The sequence below is a fragment of the Phyllostomus hastatus genome, unplaced genomic scaffold (genome assembly GCF_019186645.2).
Source record: "Phyllostomus hastatus isolate PE091 unplaced genomic scaffold, TTU_PhHast_1.1 phas_contig_17, whole genome shotgun sequence".
Taxonomy (NCBI): Eukaryota; Metazoa; Chordata; class Mammalia; order Chiroptera; family Phyllostomidae; genus Phyllostomus; species Phyllostomus hastatus.
This window is the reverse complement of record NW_025333664.1, coordinates 25728655-25753721: the sequence shown is the minus strand read 5'-3', so window position 1 is coordinate 25753721 and position 25067 is coordinate 25728655. Positions and strand designations below refer to the sequence as shown.

At 42.7% G+C, this 25067-nt stretch overlaps 1 non-coding gene and 1 pseudogene across 1 annotated transcript; one reads left to right on the top strand and one right to left on the bottom strand.

Moving 5' to 3' along the window:
* Window positions 1-22252, top strand: part of LOC123814682 — a 28576-nt pseudogene extending 6324 nt beyond the window's left edge.
* On the bottom strand, window positions 13140-13243 carry LOC123815444. Its single transcript, XR_006785101.1, has one exon. It is a non-coding gene; the product is annotated as a U6 spliceosomal RNA (small nuclear RNA).
* Window positions 22253-25067: the final 2815 nt, after the last annotated feature.

The following is a 25067-nucleotide window of genomic DNA, read 5'->3' as shown; positions in this document are numbered from 1 at the left end:
CTTCTTAATGGGATATCAGCAAGGAGACCAGAGCAGAGTATCCACTTTCAAAATGGCTCACACAATAGGCTGACAAGATGGCACCAGCTGTCAGCTGGGAGTTCAGCCAGAGCTGGCATCCTGGGGCTTCAGTTCCTTTCCATGTAGGCTTCTCTACAGGTCTTGTTGAGCTTCTTCACATGGCCTCTGGGTTTCAGAATGAGCGTTCCAAGAAGCTACAAGCTCTCCTATTACCTCAGCTCAGGAGTTCCAGAACATGAATTCACAGCATTCTTTAGGACAAAGCAACCACTAAGTCCTGCTCAGAATCAAGGTGATGGGTTTTGGCAGCTGCCTCACAATGTGGGGAGTATGAGAATTCACTGCCATCTCCAACCTACCACTGGTGGGACCTACACCTGGCTGTGCAGTCTTCCTAGAGGAAGCCTCCTGTGTATTTAAGCTCTTTGTCATTGTGCTTCATCAGTAGGAAACTATGCTCACTCAGGAGAGAACACTGGGTGATGATATGAATGTAGACAGGCTTTGAAACCCATGTTCACCAGTTTATCATTTGAGCTGTATCTACCCACTGTCTTCATATCCTCATAAACAATATTTTTTACCTACCCACCTTTTAAGGGCCTAATGCCTAAGAGATAAGAGAAACACTCTAATCTGAACTGACTACATTATATCAGAAACTTGGAACAATTAGTGGACTCATGCAAGGAATTCACAAAATCCTTGTGGGATTTTACAAATTCAATAACTTAACAGTTTAATATTTTCACTAACATAGAATGTAGCTGTAATAAAAACAGCCTGGGAACTCTTTATCCATCCAGTAAGGACTTTGGCTCCACTAGCTATGTGGCATAAACTTCCTTTCTACTCACAGCAACCGCTGTTCATTTGCACAGGATCTGGGATTAGGATGTCTCAGGTGCAGTGTCAGGCACTAATTTTAACTAAATTATTTTTGGAAATTATGTGTGGCTTATTTCTGAGGAACCTGCAAGTCCAAGTCATTAAAATGTAGATGTGCACAGGGATTTAATGAAGCACTCTCTCTAGCTCCTCTCCCTTACTCACACATACCCCAAAGGCATAACTATATATTTCTTTTTGATGAAAAAAAGAAATGAAGTATAGGAGACTGCATTGGAGTCCTTCATGGGTGGGCAGAAGGAAGAGCTGGAGCAGCTGTGACAATCCCAGTTGGTTTCCCATTTGGGCCTCTCTCTGCTCCAGTGGAGACACACACAGGCCCTGCCCAGGGCAGTGGAGGCACTCTGCAACACGGGAGCAGCCCTGGCCTCTGAGACATGCCCAAAGAGGATTCTAAGTCTAAAAAAATAAATAAATAAAGAACCTGTCTTGATTTCTAGAGGGTATACCATGGACCTACAATTCCAGAATTATTGTTAATTTCTAAAAATCACATCTACCCTTGTCTAGAGAAATCAGTAGGTTTTAGAAATGAAAAAAGAATCTATTTGCAACCCAGAGAATCGTACAAATTTTCTGAAATGCTTGCTTGGCTCTTTTCTTTAATGCCATTACTGCCTCCTGCCCCCTAGTCTACCCCACCAGGAAATGTCTTCAGATCATCTTCTGCTTTCTTCACTGTGTCTCTGTATCTCTATAGACGGCTCCAAGCAATGGTAGGACAGAATACCTACTATTTTTTCTAAATGTAATGTGTTCTAGGAAATACGTTATTAGACATAATTTTCCTCTTTCTAAATAGTTTGATTGTTTGTTTTTTCTTTGTGTCATAAAGACAAGAGAAGGAACAAAAATGTATAAGGAGGGACCCCCCAAAACTGGTATTATCTTCTGGAGGGTGGGCCCCACGTAGTACAGGCTTCCCCTGCTGGGTGTTCTAGGAACCCATCTGTACCAGTGTACCAGCTGGCTTGTTGTGAGAGGCTGCATTTGGCTTCAATGAATTTTTTTTTAAGATTCTTTCAATGTGTTTTCCATTTCATGATGGGTGATTTATGAGCACACCTGCCCACACCAAGATGAGTGTTCAGCAGTTTTTGACCAAAAACAGCATGACCCTCATGCCCTCTGTCCCTATTCACCCAACCTCACCCCAAGCAACTTCCTCCCCTCTGGATGAAAAAGGTCCTCAAAGGAAAATGTTTTGCCGATGTAAAAGAGGTGAAAACAGAAATGGCAGAAACACTAAAAGACATTAAAATCAATGAGTTCAAAAACTTTTTTGAGCAGTGGGAAAAACGTCTCAACAGGTGTATTGTATCAAGTGGAAAGTGAAGATGACTGAAGTTTAAACATATGAAAGTAAATACACAATTTTTCATGAATAAATTCTAGTTTGGGGGAGGTCACCCCTCGTATTCTAAAATTAAATAAAAGTACAATAAAGTCACCATAAGTGGTATAACCATTTCTTCTGTGTCTGAAGTTGATTGTGTATGTGTGAACTCTTCCAACCCTGCTTCAATTCACTTTGGATGTTTCTACAGAAACTCTCCTGAGCCCAGTTTTCCTTGTATATCTCATGGGATGTGCAGGTGACAAAGGATGCCACATTCACGACCCCCTTCCCACCTCAACCATAGACCCTGACTTCTGGCCCCCTAACCTGGGCCCAGGCTGCACAGCCTCCTCAAGGGAGGCCCTGGCTGCCTTGCATCTGGCCCTTTGTTAGGGTGACAGCAACCTAATTGCATGTTTATTTTCTCATTGAAGTACAATTGTTGGCATTCCGCAGGAGCTGTTTGCTGTATAATGTGCCATCTGGTCCTCCATGATAAGGAAATAATTGATTATTTTGAATACTCTTAACTCATTATGCCTGCGACATTGAATGAAGAGAGAGGGACCTACATTTGCATGGTAGCCCTCCTTTCACTAAAATGGAGTGGTGGCAGCTTCAGGAAGCCAAAGTTCCCTTGTAATTAATTTACTTTTTCACCAACACTGATAAAGTGACTACTATATGCCAGGCATTGTTGTAAGGTCCTTACCAATATTAGCTCATTTATTCTCAGCACAGCCCTGTACTGCAGGGGAGGAGGGAATGAGGGTCTAGGGAAAGTTCTGATTGTTGGACTGGGTGCTCGCTACATGCATGTGCTCAGTTTGTGAAAATGTGTCCATTATACACTTAGAGGGTATATGCTTACGTGTATTATTCTTCAAAAGAATTAAAACAAAAAACCCAGTATAGTAGATGCTATTATTTTTACCCCTTTTACAGATGGGAAGACTGAGACCTGGAGGCTGTTTTTGGTCACATAGCTCAAAATAGTCACCTGGAATTGGAAGCCAAACAGTCACTGGCTGGACTCCAGGCACTACTGCCCCTCTGCATATGGTGTGAGGAATGCAGGCAGTGCAGGGAGCCATCTGCAGGGTGGGAGAGGACTCAGTGGTTCAGATGTGATAGATTGCCATGAAACAGGTAATAAATCGGTCAGAAGTGGCCCCAGGGAGAGCAGCAGATGTCAGGTAACTGGAACCTTCACACTGGAGCCTTTGACTCACCAGATCCTTCCTCTTCCTTTCTCCAAGTTGACTGTTGGTGAAATGAGACCAAAGACAACTAGATAAAGAACCAGAGAGTGTTTAGGCAGATACCCACACTCACAACTCTACCCATTTCCACCCAGCTGAGAAAAAGCCCTGAGACTCTCCCAAAGAGAAAAAAATACTAATAAACAGAATTTCCAAGACATAGCCTGAGATTTTTAAGAGCTCGGGGGGAGCTTCGTCTATCTTCCCTGGTTTATCTTCAGATATGGGTCATTCTCCACATCACCACTTCATCTTCACCAACAACAGCAATGACACTGAGGCCCTGCTATGTGCCAGAAATGTGACTTGTGTTAAAAAAAAAAATACTGAAAGCAAGTATCTCCTTCCCCATGCACTTAGGAGCTAAAGCCCAAGCAAACAGCAGTTATGTTATAGTACTGCAAAGTAAGTTCCTTTTTTAAGAAATTTAATATTTATTATATTATTTTCTATTACCATTTAGTCCTCTTATACCTTCTTTCCTCAGCAGTCACCACTCTGTTGTCCACATCCACGAGTCCTTTTTCCTTTTTCGCTCGATCCCTCCACACCCTAGTCTCCCTCCCCCAACCCCCAGCTGTCATCCTGCTCTCCAACTATGAGTCTGTCCCCATTTTCCTTGTCAGTTCAGTTTCTTCATTGGATTCCATATATGAGTGAAATTGCAAAGTAAGTTCTTATTGAGAAAGTCTGTCTGAGCAGAGACATGCCTATCAGACAAAGAAGGCTCTGAAGCCACAATACACTGGGTCCTCACACAGGAACTTAACCTCTTCTACTGATGCTGAGATGATGATTTAAGTGCAAATAGTTCATTTGGGAAGTGGTCCCAGGATGTGAGGAAATGAGACAGAGGAGGAAAGGAAGCCTGCACAGGTGGTATGAAGGAGTCCACTGTGGACACCTGGAGCTCAGGCCCGTTGGGGCCTCTAGGAGACTGTACAAACCACACTGGAATTGTCCGTCATTCCACTGAGGACTAACAGCCATGACTAGGACAAGCCCTGCCCATGCACCAAGCGTGCTCTAGCAGGTAGAGAGTCACAGGCTTGCAGGAGAAAACCCATGGAGCAAAGCCACAGCGTGTGCTGATGGTCTGTATGTGAACCTCCACTGACAGTCCCAGCGGCATCTTAAACCCTAAAGGCCATCTGGACGTAACAGCCACCTGAGTCTTTTTTAATGATCTAGATAGGTGTTTGACTCCCTCTTCTACTTCCTATTCTGGGTGGGTCCAACCCTTCCGGTAAGGTGGGTAAGGTGAGGCCTGAAAGCCAGCCTGGCAGCTGACTGGAGTGCTCTGAGCCCCCCCTCAGCCTCAGAGCACTGGGTCAGAGACAGGTCAGCATTTCCAACTTCCAGAGTTTTCTTTAAAGCACAGGGCTGGAGTAGACCCATCTCTACAGAGGTGATCCAGACCTATAGCTATATTCTCTAAGTATAAATCCAACTGGAGAAAGTAAAGTCAGCTTTCCCTTGAGCACGCTGACTATAGATAGAAAACCCTTTCCTGCATAACATATTCTTCCTGTTTGTTCTATGTCCTTTCCTAAAGTATGCCCTTCCAAGTCCCTCCCCAGACCTTCCACAAGCTGACGGTCACTGTTCACTTCATTTGCATGTTATTTTCCTCCTCACCACTCCACTGCCACTGTTGGTGCTCAGGGCAGTGGCCCAAAAATGTCCCACAATGACATATTGATTATTTCTAATTAAAAGCACTTGAGGAGCAGCAAGAGTGGGAGTCACTCTGTCACTCTCCTCCGTCTCTCTAACTGGTCTCTCTAAGTGCAGGAAGTAAATCTCCACGTGAAAGCTGCCCTCCTGCCACAGAAGGGCTAACAAGCAATCCAGTTAATGAAGAGGCAGCTTTACTGCCAGAGAGAATCCAGAGCTGAGAAGCCTGTGTAAACAAACCCTTGTTAATTTTACTAATTTACTCCCCTAAACCTACATTCTATTTAAACCCTTATGAACGATGTCCTCCCAAAACCTATGTTCCTTTGCCTGGTCAAATCCCCACATATGTATTCTTTCTTTATGAAAATGATATGTAAATAAATGTCCTACTCCGCTTCTCTCTTGGAGAGTTACACTTCTAATTCTCCCATGTAGACATAACAACACTTGTTTTATTCTCCTGTTATTCTGCCTTATTTCAGTTCTTAGTCCAGCTGCAAGAACTCAAGAAGCATAAAAGGGGAAATTCCTTCCCCCCAACAACATAAAAACAGAGAGAAAGGGCTAATGGCTAAAGCATTTGAGAGCAGGCGCATGGGTCAGGGAGCTGCAACCAATATCTGCCTCAGAAAAAAAAGTTCTGATTAACCTGCAAATTCAAAGAACCAGAACATCCCTCATGATTCAGATTAAGGCTGTCCCTCGGCTTAGGGACATACCCTAAGCCTTCTCGGGGAGGAGACATACAGGCTGGCACACACATGCCATGGGGCACTGACATGCCGCAGCAGAGATGAGTCTCAGATGCAAGCGCTACATGAAAAGATCCAGACTCAAAACACCACGGACTGTGTGATCCATTTATACTGCATTCTTGAAAAGACAAAACTGAGGAGATGGAACACAGATCATCGGTTGCCAGAGGTTAGAGATGGAGAGAGGGGGTGACCACATACCAGGGCCAGCTTCAGGATGAGTGGCCCAAGGGCTGCGTGCTCAGAAGGGCCCCATGCTTCCTCAAATGCTCTGCTGCTACTGTCTTGAAACTTTTCATCATTTTATGTTTGAAGGCATGCTTTGTGAGTGAAGTCCTGTGGATCAGTGGGGAATGCCCATCAGCAGAGTAGACATATACAATATTCCTACCTGCCACCAGCCCTTTCTGCCCCATCCACTAGAATGTTCGTGATGCCTCATGAGCACAAACCCTGGGGCCAGTGATGTCACAGGAGAACAGTGAGAATCAAAGAGAGTGCAAGGAGAGCGTGCTGCTGAACTGGCTGGCTCCAGAAAGCGAGTGTCTCAAGTGAAATAAAAACAACTGAGTCAGTTTTGTGCAACATTCTGTCATTCTAGTGAGAATGAAGGACATATATATGCATGAGCTATGAAATACATATTGGGTAATCTCAGTGATTCACTACCATTAAATGCTCTTATAGTTACCTTAAAACTGGTGTTATACAATGTAAAAATGAACAATAATATTATACCACTAATGTAAATTTTTTATTTTTCTTCACTGAGAACATTAAATAGCAAATATGAAAATACCATGACAAGTCAAAACAAAAAGCAGAAGAAGTAAGAAAGCTTTATACATTACTATCTTTACTGGCCCTTTTCCTGCATTTTCATGGGGTCCCCAAAAGTTTGGAGCTGGCCCTGGCAGCACTGGGGAGTTTGGGGTATGATGGGGTCATTTTATATCTTGACTGTGCTTACACAGTCATATGAAAAAGGGTGAGTTTTACTGTATATAAAGTATACTTTAACTTTTTATTCTCACCCAAGAACATTTTTTTCATTGCTTTTAGAGAGAGAGAAAAGGGGGGAGTAAGAGGGAGAGAGAGAAACATCAATTGGTTGCTTCTCATAGGCTCCCCAACTGGGGATCGAACCTGCGACCTAGGTATGTGTCCTGACTGGGAACTGAACCTGAAGCCTTTCAGTGTAGGGGACAACATTCCAATCAACTGAGCCACACAAGCCAGAGCTACCTTAATTTTTTTTTAATGGGGAAAATTTTTTTAATAGTAAGATCTGCTCATACAGCCTTTTATGGCTTTTAGAGTTAAATCCAGTGAGCCTGCTTTTGAATTTGAAATCTATAGAAAAATGCTGCCCAGCATGACAAAACAATGGCAAAGTAATGGGTTATGAATGACTGTTTTACCCCATAAGCTTTCAGACAATCATGCTAACCAAAATCTCCTGCCTCCTCAGGATCCCTGCTCAGCTTTGCCTGATTTTTCTCAGGCAGAACTGGCTAGTAAAAACCATCTTCTCTCAAGAGCATAGCACCCGTTGGACAGAGGGACACAGGAGGAGGCTCAGTGTAGTGGGGACAGTCTGCTCACAGCCTGGTATCTGGAAGCCTCACAGGGCATTCTTCCTGTAGGGGAGCCAGTGTTCTCTCAAAACCATGTGGGGGGACCCTAAAGGCCCTTCCTGTTCTCTCCAGACCTCCCTCTTATCTCAGCTCTGGTCCCCCCAAGTCTCTGTTAGACACATTTGAACCCAAAGAGCAGGGCTCAGTCTGCTCATTGCCTTCCAGGGAGGAGCAGAGACTCTGAAGGGTGGAGTAACCTTCCTTGTTTCCCACTGTCCTCAAGCCCAGAGACCCATCTCTCCCCAGGTATCTTTAAAGACTCTCAACCAGCTGGTGAATCTTTCCAACATGACGTGTTCTTGGCAGCGTTTGTCTGAAAAGAGGATAAATAACTCACTCACAGTGGCTCTCAATAATTAAGTCTTTACCCAATTTCCTCCCTTCTCTGCTAGAGGATCCTGGGCTCAGGAACTGAAGTTACTTGCCAAACATCACATACATGCCAAAGAGTGAGCCCAGAATTTGAACTGAGGCCCGAGTGACACTCCCAACCCCAAAACACACACGGCCCCGCCCCAGCAATAACTAAGACCACAGCACATCATCAGCATATCCACTGGCCCGTTCTTTGTTTTTCTCTGTACATTTCACCCAACTGATAAAACTCAGAAAGTGTGGAAGGAAATCCCAGCCCTAAGAAGAGGGAAAGGCACTTACCTTCAAAAGCGTTTGGAGTTGAGCAATTCCCATCCTGGGAGGACCGGGCTGGCATCATCTGGGAGGCATTGGGCTGAATTGGCTGTTTGGCTCCAAAGGATGCAAATGCAGCTTATGTGAGCTTGGCGGAAACCCAGGCACGCATGGGGTCTCAGGTGGCTTCCTGGGAGAGTGGGCTTCCAACAGGATGGGCTGCACTGATGGGAGGGGAGGAGTAGGGAGGAAGCAGACCACCACCCAAAAATCCCAGGGGGATTATATACCACATTTTTCTGTCCCTTTAATGAGCCCTGCCTTTCACTATTCTGACCCTGCCCCACTTCCACCAACTGTGTGGGCATGTTTCTTATCAGTGGAGGCTACGGTTGAGAACTCAGACTCCTGTGTCTTGGGAAGATGTTTTTGCCTAGGATATTTGTGAATAACGGAGCAACTGGAAAATAAAAAAAAAAAAAGCAAAATGAAAAAGCCAAATTAAGTGCCAGCTTGGGAGAGAAGAGTTGATCCTCCCCCTTTCCTCCATGCCTCTATCAGAGTGTCTTACCACAAGGCCACCCTCCAAAGCCAGGTGTCCTGTGGTCAGTGGAGCTCCTCAGCTGTGGGGGAAAGGCCACCCAGGGAGGTGGCCAGTCTACCATGTGGGTGAGGAGCACGTACCTGATGTGGGCACCAGGCACCCAGAGAAAAGATGGGCCCAGTAGCTGAGTGGGGCCTAGGGTGCCCAACAGATATCAGCAAACAGGCTAGAAGGCCAGGCTGGGGCCAGGTGATGAGTGTCAGGATGCTTCCTAAAAATGTGTTCTCTTTTCAACTCCAGTCATCTTTGTAAATGATCATAAGAGCTATGTTCAGAATCTTGGCTGTCCTTCCCCAGGACAACAGGCTGGAGCCAGGGGCCTGGGGTGGGATGCATCACCCAAGCCTCTCATGCTCCACCCACTCCTCACCAATGTGGAACCCCCCCCCCCCAACTCCCCTTTGACTGACCTCCCATGTCCCACTTGCTCTGAAGTAAATGGAAAAGTCAGGAGACCTGACTTTGAGCCTCACTGCTCTTTGGCACCTAACTGAGAAACATGCCTCCCAGATGTGTGAGCACTCTTCCCATCTGTAAAGCAGCCCTTTCTTTTCTCTCTCTCTCTCTCTTCATCTCGTTATTAGACTGAAATAGACTGAAATCACCAAGGACAGATTAGTTACTCTCTTTCTTTAATATTTCTCCAAAGCATTTCCTTTCTACGCTTGTGGGTTGAGTGTCCAGCATAGAGGAGACAGGAAGAAAAACAAAAGTTTTACCTGCTTCACCCTTGCCCCCACCCCACCACCATTTCTTAAGTAATTCAATTATTGGTAGGGAATGAGCACCTCCCACTTCACTGCATTTGTGACATTGAATCCTGCAGAGCCAACCAGCACAACCTTTCTGAAAGGCAATTTGGTGGCATGTTTCAGAAGCTCTGGAAATGTGCAAATCCTTTGGCTCAGCAAGTTTTTAAAGAATTTATTGTAAGAAAATAATTATGAGATTCTATGAGTTATATGAGAAGTGTAACTTTAGGAATGTCCATTATTGTAGAAAAATGAAACTAGCATTTAAAACCTACATCCATAAATATATATACAGAAGAAAATACTTTAAAGGTATAAACACAAATATATTGACACTGTTAGCACACGATGAACAAATTTTATTTTCCTCTTTTCATTTATCAGTGTTTCCTAAATTTCATATACTGATGTAGTTTGTTTTATTATCTATAGATTTCTTTTTCAATCTAGAATTCCTAGGGTGTGAAGTCACCTGTTTGTTGAATCTGATGATTAATTCTCAGCAGTTTATATCCTAACCACCTGATTTCCACCCACTCTGCACACTCAATCCACAAATACATGTTGACTATCTACTGCTGGAGCTAGAAGCTCTTCTAGGGCAGTTGTCAAGGGCAAGGAACTGAATATTAATTTTATTTAATTTGTTAAATTTAAAAATTGATGCTATATTCAGTTATTAGAAGTTTTGACCTAACTTTGGCACAACTTTTTCAACTATAAATTTTATGAAATCTAAACACAGATTAAACATTTCTGATGAAAACTGAACATCTAAATCAAACTGTGCAGTTATCATACCTACTGTGGTGATCACTTTGTAAGGTATATAAATGTTAAAACACTATGCTGTACACCTGAAACTAATATAACATGTCAATTAAAATACATTTTTAAAAATATTAAAAATAAATTCAAATATGAAGTAAATGTAAAAATGCACACTGATCTCAAATACTTATTACAGAAACAAAGAATTTAAAATATTTCAGTACTAAATTTTATATTGACTACATGTTGAAATTATAGTTTGGATATATTGGATGGAATAAAATCTATCATTAAAATTAATTTCATTTTTTAAGAGATCACTAGAAAATTTAGAACCATGTGTGTGACTCCTGTTCTGTTTCCCTGGGATGGTGCTGGTCTAGAGAACTGTGGGAGATCACATGACATAACATCAGGAGACAGACACATTTGTCAGGAAAGTAAATCTCATGTTATGTTTTTTATCACAATAAAAAATCAGGCACTTGTTTTTTTGTTGTTATTTTTTAAAGATTTATTTATTTTTAGAGAAGGGGGAGGAAAAGAGAGGGAGAGAAACATCAATGTGTGGTTGCCTCTCGCATACCCCCAGCTAGGGGACCTGGCCGGAAACTCAGCCATGTGCCCTGACTGGGAATTGAACCAGTGACCCTTTGGTTCACAGGCCCATGCTCAATCCACTGAGCCACACCAGCCAGGGCTGGCACTTGTTTTTTTAAAATCTGTTAATAATCCATTCCTTTGTTATTGACATTTTCACAGAAAAAAAAACTTGTAATCAAAGGGTGAGTCACAGGTTTAGGAAAAGATACCAGGAGCTGGTTGTTTCTCGCCAGTTGTATGTCCTCTGGTGAGATCTTTAACTGCTCTGTTCGATTTCTTCATCTGTAAAATGGAGATCAAAGAATGTCCCTCACAGGAATACAAGTGAGTGCTAAATAGGTAAAGTGCTGATATATAGGTAAATGTTAGTTACTATTTCAGTTACCTTGGCACACTCTGGAAATATGTTCCTAATCATATTTTTACTATTTCCATATTGAGTTTTATTCTCATGTGAAGTTCTCTGCCTAACATTTGTTCGGATTGATAAACACTTTCAAGAACTCTTTCTATTCTCTTGAATTCATTTTTCAAGCCTCACAACAAAATTTACCATAATTGCTAATTGCCTTTAATTTAATATGCCTACGTAAACACACATTCTAAATAATAATTTTGTGTTTGATTTTTGTTTCTCTTGGTCATTCAAGTGCCTTCAGTGTGGACGGAGAATCAACACTTCTCAGGACCACTGGAATCACACAGGAACAAACAAAATAACCCATCGGTGAGCTCAGCTGTTGTCCAGTACAGGGTTACTGAGGGCAGTTTAGACAAAGAATTGCAAATAGCATCAGGACACCAACTGTCCCTTCACCTTTTGCCAAAGGAAAAAAAAAGTACAAAAGTAGGAGGATTGTTCATTGAACATAATGGAAATGCTACCTAAAATAGCCATCTGAATCTTAGAATATTAATGTTATAACACTGTGACAGCCTGACCCCATCCTGGATGGGAACAGGTCTTTAGCATAATAATAAAGCACCAAAGTTATACACCCTTGTGTAAGGATCAAGGATACACTAGGCTGGAATCAGAAACCACTTGACCATCTCTGCACCCTTGACACCTGGGTGTCACCTGATAGAGCACAGCCCTGGAAGGAGGACAGAGGGGTAGGAAAGAAAAGAGGAAGGACACCAAAAGCAGAAGGGACTGTAGGCAACATCTGAGGCTCACAAATCTGTAAGATCAAAGAGAAACCCAGTGGGAAAAAGACATGTCTCCCACCATCTTCAGCAGTCTCTGTGCTCATGACTGATGACCAATAGGATGATTATTTTATTCTGGTAAAGAAATGTATCAGTACACCAGGCATCAAAGCATAACAATAATATAATGATATTAACAGACACCATTTATTGTGCTTTCCCTACCCAGACTAGACCAATCCTCTGTGTTCCTTACATTATCTAACCCATGAGATGATATATTAGATATCTATTGCTGCATAACAAATTACTCCCATACTTAGCAATTTAAAACAATTAACACTTATCTCATGCAGTTTCGATTGGTCAGGAATCTGAGAATGGCTGGGCATTCTCAGATTGCCCTCAGAGTGGCTCTGGTTCAGGGTCACTTATGAGGCTATCATCACCTGAAGGTTTGCTTAAGGTTGGAGGATCCTCACTCACATGCCTGGCAAGGTGGTGCTGGCTGTTGGCAGGAGGCGTCAGTTCCTTGCCTCATGGGCTGCTCAAGCTTGAGGCTGCCTGAGTGTCCTCACAACACGGCACCTGACTTCCTCCAGAGCAAGGGATTCAAGAAAAGCAAGCTGCCATGTCTTCTGACCTTGCCTCAGAAGTTGCATTCTGTTATTTCCACAATATCCTATCGATTACACAAGTTGGCCCTGTTCTGTGTAGAAAGAAACTATACAAAAGCATGAATACCAAGATTGGGGATCATTAGGGAACATCGTGGAGTCTGATGAGCTCAGGAGAGTATGATTATTCATATGATACAGTAGATAAAATTGAGGCACAGAAAGAGTAAGTCAAATTCTCTCAAAGACACACAGCTGGTGCGTGGCAGAGCTGGGATTTGAAGCCTAGTCTCCTTGACCCCACTACCATGCAGAGGCAACCCTGAAGCCTGAACTGCAATTAGGTGAAAAGGTGGGGAGGGTCGGGTCTTTAGCAATACAGCATCTGTATAGTTCATTGTGTGTTGAAAAATATGGAACGCTTCACAAATTTGTGTGTCATCCTTCTGCAGGGGCCATGCTAATCTCTGTATTGTTCCAATTTTAGTACACACACTGCCAAAGCCAGCACTCCTTTAATCTTTTTAAAAGGTAAGTTTATAAGGACAATTGCCCTCCGGAAGGTGATGAGTCAGAAAAGAAGAACAGTTGAGTCATCATCCAATTCGATAAGCTCTGGAAGTTACAACAAAAATGTGTGGTGAGGGAGGAATGTGAATTTGTCCACCAGTCAAACATCTGGGTTGCACTTACCACACACATGCCAGACCCATGTGTCCCCTTCTTGGACTGTGAGGGCCTGAGAGCCATATGGTGCTCTGTGGGGCCTCTGCCAAGCACCACCCCTGCATTCCAGACCAGTCTGAGGCTACTGGTCTTCAATTTTTTTTATTGTAAATTTATTAAGCAATTTTGAAAAACTCTGTCTCCCCTACTTAAACATTATCAAATTGACATCTAAATATTTTCATCATAACTTTAAATGGTCAAGAAAAAAACAAGGTAATTTCTGGCATATTAGACAAAATGGATAGTTGCATAAAAATGTTTCCTCCTTTTATAACTAATAACCTTAATCCATTCAGAGCACACTTTTTCTGCTCCCCCCTCTCAGCCTGTCCTTTCATTAAACACCACTTGCCACCCTAAAAAAAGAGCTCACCTATCTCTACAAAGATACCTTACAGGAAATAACTAAACACACACATGAACATTTGTTTATCCTTTTTTTATCAGCTACTAAAATTTGTGTTTCTAATCAGTCCACTGATCTTGACTTACATTCAGTAAAAGGCTCCACAGGGTATTGTATAATGGATAACGGACTTTCGCTGATGCTAGCCCAAAACTCTTGTGTAGATGAAACCCCAACCCAAGACCCAGCATTGGTCATTTTGGGTACATGCTGGTATGAAGTGCCCATTCAATTCTTGCCCACTTTTCTGCACATATATTTTTCCCACTCAGGAGCTTGTCTCTTTACTCTTTGAATAGTCTTTTGGTGAACAGATATTCTGGATTTTTTTAAAATATAGTTTATTATTATGCTATTACAGCTGTCCCATTTCCCCCCCCTTTACTACCTCCATCCTGCACACCCTCTCCCACCCACATCCCCCGCTTTAGTTCATGTCCATGTGTCATACTTACAAGTTCTTTGGCTTCTACATTTCCCATACTATTCTTACCCTCCCCCTGTCTATTTTCTCCCTACTGTGTATGCTACTTATTCTCTATACCTTTCCCCCTCTCTCCTCCTCCCACTCCCATGTTGCTAACCCTCCATGTAATCTCCATTTCTGTGTTTCTGTTCCTGTTCTAGTCATTTGCTTAGTTTGCTTTTGTTTTTGTTTTAGGTGTGGTTGTTAATAATTGTGAGTTTGCTGTCCTTTTACTGTACATGTTTTTTATCTTCTTTTTCTTAGATAAGTCCCTTTCACATTTCATATAATAAGGGCTTGGTGATGATGAACTCCTTTAACTTGACCTTATCTGAGAAGCACTTTATCTGCCCTTCCATCCTAAATGAAAGCTTTGCTGGATAGAGCAATCTTGGATGTAGGTCCTTGCCTTTCATGACTTGGAATTCTTCTTTCCAGCCCCTTCTTGCCTGTAAGGTCTCTTTTGAGAAATCAGCTGACAGTCTGATGGGAACTCCTTTGTAGATGACTGTCTCCTTATCTCTTGCTGCTTCTAGAATTCTCTCCTTCATTTTTACCTTGGCTAATGTAATTATGATGTGCCTTGGTGTGTTTCTCCTTGGGCCCAACCTCTTTGAGATTCTCTGAGCTTGCTGGACTTCCTGGAAATCTATTTCCTTTGCCAGATTGGGGAAGTTCTCCTTTATTGTTTTTTCAAATAAGTTCTCCACTTGTTGCTCTTCCTCTTCCCCTTCTGGCACCCCTATAATTCGGATGTTGGAATGTTTAAAGATGTCCTGGAGGTTCCTAGGCCTCTCCTCATTTTTTAAATTCTTATTTCTCCATTCTTTTGTTTGGTTGTTTCTTTCTTCCTTCTGGTCCACTCCATTGATTCGAGTCCCAGTTTGACTTCCTATCATTATTGGTTCCCTGTACATTTTCCTTTATTTCACTCAGGATAGCCTTCATTTTTTAATCTAATTTGTGACCAAATTCAACCAATTCTGTGAGCATCCTGATCACCAGTGCTTTGAACTGTGCATCTGATAGGTTGGCTCTCTTTGTCGCTTGGTTGTATTATTCTTGGAGCTTTGATCTGTTCTTTTGTTTGGGCCATTTTTTTGTCTTGACATACCTGTTATGTAGTGAGGGGTGGAGCCTTAGGTTTTCATTCAGGTAGGGTAATCCACGTCACTGAGCTGTGACTCAATATGTGGGGGAGGGGTCTGAGAGGGAACAATGGCGCTTGCTCTGCTCTCTGCCACATTTTAGTCCCTTCCGCTGCTTCCTCCAACCAAACTGGGCCCTTCTGGTGCTGATTCCCATGTGGGTGCGTTTGTATACATTCTAGGACCCTGTGGGTCTCTCCAACGAACTCTCCTGTGAGACTGGGAGTCTCTCCTGGCACCTTGACCCCCACAGGTGTTTTCAATCAGTGTTTTGAGGCTCTATTTCTCCACACTGGGACCCTGGGTTGCGCTGTCTGTCTTGCTCCACAGTTTCACCTAGTTTATCTGGCACAAATGTGGGACCGCCCATGAGCCAGACACCTTGTGCGCTGAGCCCCTCCACAATCTGATGTCTTGCTGGGTCCACCTGCTGCCTCCTTGCACTCCCAGGCTCCAACAGCGGCCACTTTGCCACAAGTCCTCTCCACCTGGCTGCCTGACTCCACCCCTCCTACCGGTCTGGATGAATGTTTCTTCTTTAACTCCTTTTCCATACAGTTCAATTTTCTGTCAGTACTGGCTGTTTTTTGTTTCTAAATTGTTTTTGTCCTTATTTTGGTTGTGTGAGGAGGCACAGTGTGTCTACCTATGCCTCCATCTTGGCCAGAAATACAATATTCTGGATTTTGATGTAGTCTAATTTTTCAATGTATAACTTGTTTAAGAAAGCTTTTCTAATCTCAAGGATAAAAAGATATTCTCCTATATGTTTCCTGAAAATTGTACTGCTTTACCATTCACTTTTATATCTACCATCCACCTAAAACTGATTTTTAAGGAAGGTAGGGAAGGTGAAATAAATCTCCTGGTATCTGAGTGTGGTGGTTGTAAGTCAGTGCCTGCTGCTGCAGGGGACTGCCCACAACAGAACTGGGATGGGTGTGACATCCGGCCTCCCTCAAGTCATCAGGTGTGCTTTTGGGTGCTCCCGAACTAGAATAAGCATAGAGGGATTCTTATGAGTTTTTCTTTATTTGCCAATATCTTGGAGGAGAACTGATATTTTGGAACTGACTTATTTGTCTTTATTTGCCAGTTTCTTAGAAGAAAAACTGAGTGTTATGCTAACCTAAGAGACAGAAAAAAAGAAAAACCCCTTTATGGCAGAACTCAACCTTTCCCCAACTCATTGCCCCCACTCTGTGCACATAAGCTTTGAATCAATAAGATCTGTCCCCTCCAGGAGGCAATTTTGTGACCATCAGTCACCCGTGCAACAAAAGTGGCAGAGCCTCTGCCCTAAGTTTTTTACATGCAGACAGCCAAGCCTCGTAGATATTTCCATCTCAACAACACACCCAACACCATTCTCCCTCTTTCCTTACCACTGCACTGGCTTGGACGGGAGGGATGTACCCCTGGCTATTCTTAAAAGAAACCATAGACTTATGCATATAGGACAATATTTGGGGATTGATGAAGGAGTAGGAGGGGCTCTGGTTTGTGAACCAGTAGACGTCATTTCTAGTTCCAAGACCTGGGCAAGTCACCTAATGTGCCTGAGCTTTGGTTTTCTTAACTGTGGAATGAGGGATTGGGATGGACAGTCTCCATGGCCCCTTCTGTGAGATTCTGTGAGATTCAAAACAGCACTGAAGTCAAGCATGAGGACAAATGTTTCTGAAGTAGAAATTAGGCTTTGGGGGACCCCGCCCCCAAGTGTTGTGTGTTTCAATGATGACTGTTCCTGAAGCCAGTATACAATTAAAATAATAAAATCTGGGAGCCATAAAGGAAGTCCCAATTCATCTTTTCTTTTTGATGATGAAGAAACATAGAGCCAGAGTCGTCATGAGCTAATTTTTGGTTGATTCTAAGTCCTTCTACTCTCCGTCTGTTGCTCTTAGAACTAAGCCAGCTGGCTTTATTAAACTGCATTTTCCAAATGGGCAAATTGGATGATGAAAATATCACATTTAAAGTTCTCTAGCTGTGCTTTGGCATTTAATAAAAGGAAGGAATGATGTGAACTATGGTGTTTTGCCTTTTTTTTTTTACTTTTGTACCCACATTATTCAGGAAATGACAGAGAGCATTTGCTTTGTGTCCATAGCACCTCCTAGACAAGGGCAAGAAAACTAGACCCTTCCCCAGCCCAGACCTGGAACCTGCCAAAAGGTGGCAGACCATTTCCCCAAAGGCAAACTTAGTGTAGAAAGATTCATCTCGTCGCCTTTTCCTGGTGGAAGCTTTGGTGGGATGCTGAGATCTATACCAGAGAATTTTCCTTAAGCTGTACCACAGAAGGATAGGAATAATGGGCAGAAACTGGCCACATGTACTTCTGAATTTCCCGGGTGAAGTTGAGTGGTCTTATTGCAGGGGACATTGATTTCCTTCTGAAACAATCAAGGGAACAAATTTTCTTCACTCACTGAGCAGAGCCACTGTATTGGTTTCCCATTCTTCCATAACAAATTACTACAAATGATGTGGCTTAAAACAATGCACATTTATTCTTTTATAGTCCTGGAGGTCAAAAGTCTGAGTCTTACAAGGCTAAAATCAAGTGTCAGTATGGTTATGTTCCTTTGGGATTCTTCAGGGATGAGTGTTTCCCTGTGTTTTCTGGATTTTCGAGGCCTCCTGCCTCCATGACCCATGGGTCCTTGACCCATGGTCTCTTCCCCCATCTTCAAAGTGCTTTGAAGACTCCAATCTTTGCTTCCACATCCCATCTCCTTCTAACTCTTGACCTCTTCCCTCTTATAGGGCCTCTTGTGGTTACACTGAGTTCATCTAGATTAGCCAGGATAATCTCTCCATCTCAGGACCTTTAATTTACTCACACCAGCAAAGTCCTTTTTGCCACATGATGTAACATATCTATAGGTTCCAAGGATTAGGACATGAACATCTTTGGGGGGTGAAGATGGATTTTTCTGTCTACCACACCTACTACATAGACTTAGTATTTAGAGGAAAAGAAAATATGCCACAGAAAGTCATTACAACTACTCACATAGAAAGTTACTCACTTCTCTCTCGGCTCTCAATTGTCCAGCTGTACAATGAGGTGGCGGTAGAAGCTGTTTCTAAGTTTCTTCTAATTCCAACACTCTGAGATTCTAGAACCTTGCTGTGGGGACAGTAGCCACTAGCCACATGCAGCTAATGAACACTTGAAATAGGGTGGGTGCTATGTGTTGAAATGATAATATTCTGGACATGTTGGGTTAAATAAGACATATTATTAAAATTCAGTTTCTTTTCTTATTTTTTAATATGGCTACTAGAAACTTTTAAATTACATGTACAGCCCACTTTAAATATTCATCAAACAGTACTGTTGTGGGCCACCTGGCCCAACCTTTATAAGAATCTGCACTAAGACATCCTGAGAAATGGGTATGGAGCCAAGGATGGCAGGCTCATGGCGTGTATGAAGCACTTGTCTTCCTGCTTCTGTGACAGCACTCTCCAACCTCACTCTTTCCACTGTATCAGGCTTTGGCCCCAGGCTCCTCCTACAACACAGTGCTGTGGGTGGTCACTAGCAATTGATCAGAGTTCGCCCTTGTAACATGTGGGGCTCATTTTGTTGTAACTAACAGAAAACCCCACCCAAGGAAAACTGCTGGCTCACGTTATAAGGATGCAGGATGGAGTTGGCTTCAAGCTCACATAGGTCAGGACTCCCCTTTCTCTTGGTCCTGCTTTCTATGTCAGCTCCACTCTCACATTTCACATGGGGGTCCCTGGCTACCCCAGGCCCTTACTATCGTGACACCAAATCTCTCAGTAGAGGGAGACTGCTTCCCCCAAGGCTGGTGTCAAACCATTTAGGCCTTGGTGGACAGACTCATGACACTGAGTTTGAATCCAAGCTTTGCACATGAAGTTCCATCTGACTGGGACATTGTCCCCAACACAACTATTCCGTGGTCTTCTTTGTCTTAAGCCAACTCATCCTGCCATTCCTTGCTTACAGGAAACTTTTCAGGAGCTTTTCTCTGTCACTCTGGACTAGCTTTTAAAACCTTGTTTTATACCTCTCATCACCCCACATTTCCCCCTCATTATGATTTATTTAATACATGTTCTTCAACACCATGAAGGTAGTGACAGCATTGTTTACTAGCAAATGCCCAACATCTAGCTAAGTGCCTGGCAGGAACATAGCTCTCAAAATCTCATGCACTGAATTGTGTAAGTAGAGAAAAATAGAAAGAGAGGGAAAATCCATAGTTGACAGAAAAGATCCAGTTTGAATATGCTCCAGAAAAAATAAAACAGTTAAGGAAGAAGTATTGGAGTGCTCCAGTCTTCCACTGGGAGCTCATGCCAGTTCTGAGGGTAGCCTGCTTCTGCTTTAGGAACTTGAGGCTTCCATCACTTGTACCCCCTCTCCTCCAGGACCAGCTCCCTGCTGGGCTTTCAGCTTTTCCATGGGAAAAGCCTAGGCAGACTGGTTCATAGACAGTCCAGCCAAGCTCTTCCATTAGCCAGGGGCACAGCCTTGAGGATGCTGCTCAGCTTCTATGGGCTTCGCTTCACCTATCTGTCAAAGAACCAGATCACACAAAAGGATCTCATGTGTTCCTTCAATCTCAGACCCCAGGAATCTAATTTGGACAGAACGCTGGCAGGATCTTCCATTAAACCTCAAGCTGGTTAATAGAAATAAAACTAAGTCTTGCAACACTCAAAAGGAGACATTATTCTTTCTTCAAATACTTTGTAAATTATAACAGTAGAGGGCTTCACCATGCCATTTGGGGTTTGAATAAATGCTGATTATGTTGGTATGTTTTCCTATTTCACCTTCTTTTTTGATTACTTATCTAAAATGCAGGTTAGGTCATACATATGTAATAAGTATTTGTGCTTCTTGGAAAGAGGCTGCAATGATTTGTAAATGTTTTCATTTGAGTGTATAACATCCCTTAGATATTCGTCTGACTCAGCACAATTGCTTCCTCAAGTAGCTCTGCCCATGTGTTTACTGTGCAGGCCTATGGAGAACAAAAATCATGCAGAGTTCCAGAGGTGATTTCAGAAGGCCCACTAGCAAGAACATGGTAAGACCACTATCTCAGAAAAACAATCTAGTGAAATTATCTGTGGATCAAGAAAATAAATTCTATTGCAAAACTTTACTCAGAAACATTAGCAAGACACATTTGAGAACACTTTGTAACTTTGAACAATTCTCCAGCATCAAACTCTGTCCCAAATGAGGTTTTGGAGATTAATTCAGACAACCATGTGGTCACTGACATTCCTGATCCCATGCATTGAAAACAAGAGATTGGACCAAAACCCTAAATTATAGACTATAAAAAAAATATGCAGTAGGAAAATCACATCAGGTCTCAACATTTTACAACATACACCAGTATCTTAAAAAAAATTGATGGAAGCATAATAACCTAGATATATACAAGTACACAAATGTTAAGTGTACAACTAGATACATTATTGACAAAATGAACACACCAGTGTCCTGGGCACTTGGTGCAAGAAACAACATTATCAGCTCCCAGAAAGCCCCTGTGTGCCTCCTTCCATTCTCCCTCGAAGGCGACTTCTGAATGAGGTGAAAGAGTAAGGTACTTGAAAAGATACATCTAAGCCAAGAATGGAAAGCTAGGTAGGATTGGGACCGGAAAGAGTGAGGGAGCAGGCTGGAGTGGGGAGGAAGGTGGAGCACCATGTGCAAAGCCTGACTTCTCACAACATAGATTACTTTTGCCTGTGTTTGTACTTTATATCAATGGAATCATACAACACATGCTTTTTTTGTGTCTGGCTTCTTTCATTCAACATTTCATCTGTAGCTATAAATCATTCATTCACATTACTATATTCCAGTGTGTGAATATACCTCAATTTGTTTATCCACTATGCTACTGTGGGCATTTGGGTCCTTTTCAGTTTGAGATGATCACAGACTGACCTGCTCCACCGGTATTTCTATTAATGGCTTAAATGTGACATTTCCGAGTCATTTGCCCAGTAGTTGTGAAGATAAGGGAGTCAGTGGAATAAAACCAACGAACCAACCCAATGGTTCTCAAACACAGCTGTGCATCAGCATCCCCTGGATGGCTTCTGAAAGTACAGATTGCTGGATCCCACCTTCAGGGTGTCTGATCTAGTAGGTCTGTGGTGGAGCCTGGGAATTTGCATTTCCAACACATTCCTGGGTGACACTGAAGCTGGTCCAGGGGCCACACTTTGAGAACCACGGAACTGGAAATACTTGTAAAGCTTTTCCTCTGTAGGACCAGGGCCAGATGGAGGGCACAGGCAGTCAGCAACAATCCCCAACGCCTAACACATTTTCCAAATTGTTCCAACTTTATACAGCTCTCACATAGAACATTATTTCTTCCTTTCATGGGGAGAAGGAGATCTTTCAGGTTGCAAAAAACAAAGACCTACTCAGCTTCCCTCAAATGATTTGATTTTTATAAAGAAAAACGGGGAGTAAAAAAGACCAGGAAATAATACCAGCAACCACTCTGTTAGGCCTTATGCAGCTGTGCTTAATAAACTTATTGAGCAAATGACTTACCTGCAGACCCTGCGAAAACACAGATCTTAAGTAAGGAGGTAGAAGATAAGGCCCAACATCCTGTGTTTCTAATGAGCTCACAGAGGATGCTGTTGCTTCTGGTTCAGACTGATAAGACTGTGGAGAATGGAGCATCCTTCATCCCGGGTGCAGACACTGCACCTGTGCTGGTTATCCACGGGCAGCTCTGAGGACCCTAGAGCAACTCAGGAAGACTTCTAATCTCAGACTCAGTACCTCCATTTCTGCTTTTCTCTGTAGCTTCTCCTTCTGTTCCCGCCACCCACGTTCAGTGGCTTCTGCGGCCTTGAGTTTGTGCTCACTGCCTTCTCTCCAATTCTGTGCCTTTTGACTATCTGCTGATAATTGTTTCTATATGTTACATTCAAATTTCCCAAGAGAGAAGTTCTGACTGGGTCAGAACATAGTCTTTCATGTATAAGATGTTCCAGTTAGGCAGAGTGCTTCTTCCTCAAAACCAGAGCATACCTACTTGTGGGTCAAAGGTGCCAGTCATTGGCCTCATTAGTAGTAGCCTGAGAAACATGGGCAGGGGTTACAAAAAATGATCACTTCATCAGAGGGTCTCAGCCTTGGCTGCACATTAGCATTACCTACCAGAAAGGAGGAGGCATTCAAAGAATACCCAGCCTAAAGCTAACACCAAAGAAAGTCTGTTGGTCTAGTGAGGGCCAGGGGTGGGGCCAGACCTTAGTATTGTCTTTGAGATCCTCAGGTATATGTAAATACTAGCCAGTGTTGAGTTACTGACTATATTATGTCCCTAAGGCTGCTGTAACAAAGTTCCCACAAACTGGCTTAAAAGAGCAGATATTTGCCCTCACTGGTGTGGCTCAGTGGGCTGAGTGCTGGCCTGTGAACCAAAGGGTCACTGGTTCAATTCCCAGTCAGGGCACATGCCTGGGTTGTGGGCCAGGTCCCCAGTAGGGGACGCATGAGAGGCAACCACACATTGATGTTTCTCTCCCTTTCTTTCTCTTTCCCTTCCCCTCTCTCTAAAAATAAATAAATAAAATCTTCTTTTTAAAAAAGAGCAGACATTTATTCTCTCACCGTTCTGGAGGCTAGAAATTGGAAATCAAGGTCTTGACAAGGTCCAGCTCCCTCTGAAGCCTCCAGGGGAGGAACTTTCCTTGCCTCTTCCAGCCTCTGGTAGCTCCAGGCATTCCTTGGCTTGTGGCAGCATAACTTCAGTCTCTGCATCCATCTTCACATGACTGCCCACCCTCTGTGCGTGTGTCTGTATCCAAATTTCCCTCTGCTTATAAGAACACCAGTTATATTGAATGAGAGCCCCTCTAATCACTTAATCTCAACTTGATTACCATATTTTTTGGACCATAAGACACACCTAGGTTTTAGAGGAGGAAAATAGGAAAAAAAATTTTGAAGCAAAAAATGTGGTAAAATATTTAATAACATAATATTTCACCAATGTAAATGTAAACAGAACAAAAATGTAAAATGTAATGCTGCTCAACTGCAGCATTAACAACCATTATTCCTCCCAAATTTTTTTTTTGGGGGGAATGTGTCTTATAGTACGAAAAATACGATATATCTGTAAAGATTCTATTTCCAAATAAGGTTACATTCACAAGTATCAGAAGTTAGCACACAATCAACCCATAACGCTGACCTCTGTGTAGGAGACTTTCAGAAGGGGGTTACAGTTTAGGCAGACATGCTGAGAGTGTTCTGATGGGGGTAGTACAGGTGACTGTCACCTTGCATGACCTATCCTTCCCACATTCCCTCCCACCCACCCAAAATAAGCCACATTGGAAATTGGTAGTTTTAGTCTTCCCACCCAATTTTGAAAGAGCCCACCCTGACCTCAACACTCAAGAAAACAAAATCCATATCCCTCGTGTCTACCTTTGGAAGGTAGTTACTCCCCCATCCCCGAATTTATTGTCAGGTCTATTTACAAAGTTGCAGAGAGAGAGAATTTTGCTATCATGTAATTAGCATTGTATACCTTATAAGAAAATTGCAACTCTTCAAAATACCAAAGTAGATCAAGCTAAAACTTTTATGACCAACATAACCTGGCAGTTTTGTCAGGCTCTTTCCATAAATGATGGGTTTTACCATTTTGCAGGAATTATGGGCTCCCTCTATCAATATAAAGACACAAATATAGAGAGCTTCTTCAAATGTTGCTGACATTTTTGCATATTGACATTGAAGACATTTACAAATTATCTGAGAAGTGTAAGACTGTTCCAATAGTTCCTGAGGGCTGCATGAGTAATACTTCAAATGTAAATACAATTACTACCTCCTACGCTTACTACTCATCAGTTATGTAAGTAGTGGCCCAAAACTAATTCCAAAGTGTAAGAGTGATTTTGGTTTAGAATTGCTGGGGCCACAAGACTTCCCACTTGCCACAGACATCACATTTTCAGGACAAAAGCAAGCTCTAGCTATGGCATTGGCCAAACAACACACTCAAAATGTTTAATGGTCACTAAGCAACCAATCCTGTGTAACTTGACATTGCCTTTCGAGAGACTTTGGAACATGGTGGTTATCCAAGCGCACCCTGCAGTTGGCCGGTCCTGGGCTCCAATCCCAGCTTCGCTTACTGCTGTGTGCAGACACAGTGTCCTAACTGGAAAATGAGAATCATACTCCCTCCCTCATTATATTGTTTTGAGCATAAACCAAAACAACAAATCAAAGTGCTCAGCATACAAGCTGTCACACAATAGAGGCTCAATAAATATTAGATATCAATGGCTATCATTTCTGAAAAAACAGTCACCATTTGCTCACATAATTTATGTTGGCATGTGTTTGGTGTAGTCTCCAAGAATGCCCATGTTCCCCATCCTTCCCCCCCGAACTGAAGTTTTATTTTGCTCTTCACAGTGAGCTTCCAACACTTTTTCATGTATCACAATCAATGAATCAACATGCTGTAAATTACCTGCACTTGCTGGCACCTTGAGCGATACAAAGGAACAGAGACACCAT